Below are 5,314 nucleotides of genomic sequence, written 5' to 3' on the forward strand. Positions count from 1 at the left end.
CTTCTTAAAATTAGATGTTTCGGATGCGGGATGAACTCCTAGCACCAGATCGCATGCGAGCAATTCAAGAGGAATTGGCGGCATTCTTTCTTGACCACGTGATCGCTGAAGACGGAGAATACTATGTGGACCACGCGTCCGTATTTTAGGAGATTATATATTTGTAAAATATAATTATTGTATATATGTAGCCGGTAGTGTCGGATAGATATACGAGAACTTGTTTGTTCGACCAATCTCTCGGAGAAGGAGAGGTGGTCGATATCACTTCTCTCTGTATGCATATATGTTCATGACGATCTTCTGTTTGCTTACTAGCTAGCTAGCGTGTCTAGCTAGTCCTCTCTATACGTATGTATGGTACGTAGCGTCGACCAAGCACGGACAAAAGAGAGGACACTTCTCTCTATATATTAATTAGCTAGCTATAGCACAATATATGAAACACCTAAATTAACCCCCCAAAACCCCCCAACCCCCTCCCCCCCATTTTCAAAAAAAAAAACAAAAACCCCAGCCACAGAAATGCTGACGCGTGGATGCCTATTGGTCCCGGTTGGTACCACCAACCGGGACCAAAGGCCCTCCTGCCTGGGCTCAGCGATAGGCCACGTGGAGGCCCATCTATCCCGGTTCTAGATTGAACCGGGACTAAAGGGTCAGGGCATTAGTACCGAACCTTTAGTCCCGGTTCATGAACCGGGACTAAAGGCCCTCACCAACCGGGACTGTAGGCCCTTTTTCTACTAGTGTGATGATGAACTTCTATTAATTTGGACACTTAATTATATATAATGCACGTAGATGAACCGACAATGGATGTACGGTGACAGACACACCTGCGAGTACATTAAGGGCGTGCATTAGTTTCTCGATGCGGCTGAGGCAAACATGCAGAATGGTTTTATGTGTTGTCCATGCACTGAATGTGGGAATACGAGGTCTTACTCTAACCGGAAAATCCTTCACTCCCACCTGCTTTACAAGGGTTTCATGTCACACTATAATGTTTGGATGAGGCACGGAGAAATAGGGGTTATGATGGAAAACGGCGAATAAGAAGAGTACGATGACAACTATGTGCCCCTAAATACGGTGATGCTGCAACGGGGGGAGCTGGTGAAGATCAAGAGGAACCAGACGATGTGCCCAATGATGTTGCAACGAGTGAAGCTGCTGAAGATCAAGAGGAACCAGACGATGTGCACGATGATGATGATCTCCGCCGGGTCATTGTCGATGCAAGGACACAATGCGAAAGTCAAAAGGAGAAACTGAAGTTCGATCGCATGTTAGAGGATCACAAAAAAGGGTTGTACCCCAATTGCGAAGATGGCAACAGAAAGCTCGGTACCGTACTGGAATTGTTGCAGTGGAAGGCAGAGAATGCTGTGGCTGACAAAGGATTTGAGAAGCTACTGAAAATATTGAAGAAGAAGCTTCCAAAGGATAACGAATTGCCCGACAGTACATACGCAGCAAAGAAGGTCGTATGTCCTCTAGGATTGGAGGTGGAGAAGATACACGCATGCCCTAATGACTGCATCCTCTACCACGGTGCATACAAGGATCTGAACGCATGCCCGGTATGCGGTGCATTGCGGTATAAGATCAGACGAGATAACCCTGGTGATGTTGACGGCGAGCCCCCCAGGAAGAGGGTTTCTGCGAAGGTGATGTGGTATGCTCCTATAATACCACGGTTGAAACATCTGTTCAGAAACGAAGAGCATGCCAAGTTGATGCGATGGCACAGTGAGAACCGAAAGAAAGATGGGAAGTTGAGAGCACCCGCTGACGGGTCGCAGTGGAGAAAAATCGAGAGAAAACACAGGGATGAGTTTGCAAAGGACCCAAGAAATGTATGGTTTGCTTTAAGCGCGGATGGCATTAATCCTTTCGGGGAGCAGAGCAACAATCACAGCACCTGGCCCGTGACTCTATGTATGTATAACCTTCCTCCTTGGATGTGCATGAAGCGGAAGTTCATTATGATGACAGTTCTCATCCAAGGCCCTAAGCAACCCGGCAACGACATTGATGTGTACCTAAGGCCATTAGTTGAAGAACTTTTACAGCTGCGGAATGGAAACGGTGTACGTACATGGGATGAGCATAGACAGGAGGAATTTAACCTAAAGGCGTTGCTGTTCGTGACCATCAACAATTGGCCCGCTCTCAGTAACCTTTCAGGACAGACAAACAAAGGATACCACGCATGCACGCACTATTTAGATAACACTAAAAGTATATACCTGGACAAATGTAGGAAGAATGTGTACCTGGGCCATCGTTGATTTCTTCCGACCAACCATCAATGTCGAAAGAAAGGCAAGCATTTCAAAGGTGAGGCAGATCACCGGAAGAAGCCCGCCATGCGTACCGGTGATCACGTACTTGCTATGGTCAATGATTTATACGTAATCTTTGGAAAGGGTCCCGGTGGACTAGTTGTTCCGAATGACGCTGAGGGACACGCACCCATGTGGAAGAAGAAATCTATATTTTGGGACCTACCCTACTGGAAAGACCTAGAGGTCCGCTCTTCAATCGACGTGATGCACGTGACGAAGAACATTTGCGTGAACCTGCTAGGCTTCTTGGGCATGTATGGGAAGACAAAAAATACACCTGAGGCACGGGAGGACCTGCAATGTTTGCACGAAAAATACGGCATGCCTCTGAAGCAGTATAAAGGTCCTGCCAGCCACGCTCTTACGAAAGAAGAGAAAAAAATCTTCTTTGAATGCCTGCTCAGTATGAAGGTCACGACTGGCTTCTCGTCGAATATAACGGGAATAATAAATATGCCAGAGAAAAAGTTTCAGAACCTAAAATCTCATGACTGCCACGTGATTATGACGCAACTGCTTCCGGTTGCATTGAGGGGGCTTCTACCGGAAAACGTCCGATTAGCCATTGTGAAGCTATGTGCATTCCTCAATGCAATCTCTCAGAAGGTGATCGATCCAGAAATCGTACCAAGGCTAAGGAGTGATGTGGCGCAATGTCTTGTCAGTTTCGAGCTGGTGTTCCCACCATCCTTCTTCAATATTATGACGCACGTCCTAGTTCATCTAGTCGACGAGATTGTCATCCCGGGGCCCATATTTGTACACAATATGTGCCCCTTTGAGAGGTTCATGAGAGTCCTAAAGAAATATGTCCGTAACCGCGCTAGGCCAGAAGGAAGCATCTCCATGGGCCATCAAACAGAGGATGTTATCGGGTTTTGTGTTGACTTCATTCCTGGCCTTAAGAAGATAGGTCTCCCTAAATCGCGGTATGAGGGAAGACTGACTGGAAAAGGCACTCTTGGAAGTGACTCAATAATATGCAGGGACGGATATTCTTGGTCTCAAGCACACTACACAGTTCTACAGAACTCTACCTTGGTGACCCCGTATGTCGATGAACACAAGAACAGTCTGCGCTCCAAACACCCGGAGCAGTGCGACGACTGGATTACATGTAAACACATCAGGACTTTCAGCAATTGATTGGAAACACGTCTCAGAGGTGACAACACTGTTTGTGATGAGTTGTACTTGTTGTCCAGGGGACCATCTTTGACTGTATTGACTTATAAAGGATATGAGATAAATGGAAATACATTTTACATGATCGCCCAAGATCAAAAGAGCACCAACCAAAACAGCGGTGTCCGCTTTGATGCAGCAACCGAGAGCGGAAAGGACACATATTATGGTTACATAGTGGACATATGGGAACTTGACTACGGACCTAATTTTAAGGTCCCTTTGTTTAAGTGCAAATCGGTCAATCTGTCAGACAGCGGGGTACAGGTAGACCCACAGTATGGAATGACAACAGTGGATCTGAAAAATCTTAGGTACACTGACGAACCGTTCGTCCTAGCCAATGATGTGGCACATGTTATCTATGTGAAGAACATGTCTACCAAACCGAGAAAAAGAAAAGATAAGGAAGCGAATACATCATACAATGAGTCAAAGCGCCACATAGTTCTTTCAGGAAAAAGGGACATCCTGGGAGTGGACGGCAAGACAGACATGTTTGAAGATTATGAAAAGTTTTATGAAATTCCTCCCTTCAATGTCAAGGCTGACCCAAGCATCCTGATAAATGATGAAGATTATCCATGGTTACGGCGCAATAAGCAAATGACACAAGCGAAGAAAAAGTGAAGACTTTCTCCCGCAACTATTATGATGATACCATGCCAACTTTGTGACACACGAGTATGTTATGCCAACTTTTTTAGAGTTCATTTGAAAACTATGAATTTAGGTCGAATTTTCTCTATAGGTGCATCTATGTTCATTTTTAGTAAAGTTAATCACAAACTTGTGATTCACACAAATTTTAAAGAATTCAAATTTTAACTATTCAAATTTGAAAACTAATGGCACTAACAAAAAGTTATATTTTTCTAGAACTAATGGAACTAACAAAAAGTTTATAATTTTTGGAGTTCATTTGGAATTTATTTGAAATGCTTTTCAATTTCAGGGTCTTATAGCTCAAAAAATTAGTAAATGCATGAAAAATAACAAATAAAGTCAGAAAGGGTTGAAAATTGATGATGTGGCTTTGAATGGTGCATTTTGAACACAGAAAAAATATGGAGTTCAAATAAGTTCAAGAAAATGAAATCCCTTTGTAACAGATGATCTTTCGTCCGAAACCCTGATACTTCGAAAGAGATTGTCCGTTTTGTACACGAAGTGCATCCAGTTTTTGCCGTAACCATCTCAACTTTGTTGCACATGCTATGTGGATGAAATGATGATACCATGCCAACTTTCAACCTTTTTGGAGTTCATTTGAAATGCTTTTCAATTTCAGGGTCTTATAGCTCAAAAAAGCAAAAGGAATCAACTAAAAAGTTTTTATAAACCTCTAGTATTTTTGAAACTAAACTTATATAAAATTTATGCAACTTAAATTCAGAAAGTATTTTTTGTTCAACACATTAATAGCAAAAAGAATTTAATAGCAAAAAAATAACAAAATTTGTTTTTGATTAAAACAGATATTAAAAATAACCTAAAATTACCAAATAGAGTATAATGATAAAACACTGTAATATTAAGTAGCAGGAAAAAGAATCACTCAAAAATCTAACTTCATAGTAAAGTTATTCATAAACTAGTGATTCACATACATTTTAAAACTATAAGTATTTAGTACAAATAAAAAATAAAAAGCAAAAATGAAAACAAAAGAAGAAAACAAAAAAATTCAAATTTTAAAACTAATGGCACTAACAGTAAGTTTATAATTTTTGTGACCTAAAAGAAAAAATAAATCACTAAAAACTATAATTATT

The sequence above is a fragment of the Triticum dicoccoides genome, chromosome 1A, assembly GCF_002162155.2.
Source record: "Triticum dicoccoides isolate Atlit2015 ecotype Zavitan chromosome 1A, WEW_v2.0, whole genome shotgun sequence".
Lineage (NCBI taxonomy): Eukaryota > Viridiplantae > Streptophyta > Magnoliopsida > Poales > Poaceae > Triticum > Triticum dicoccoides.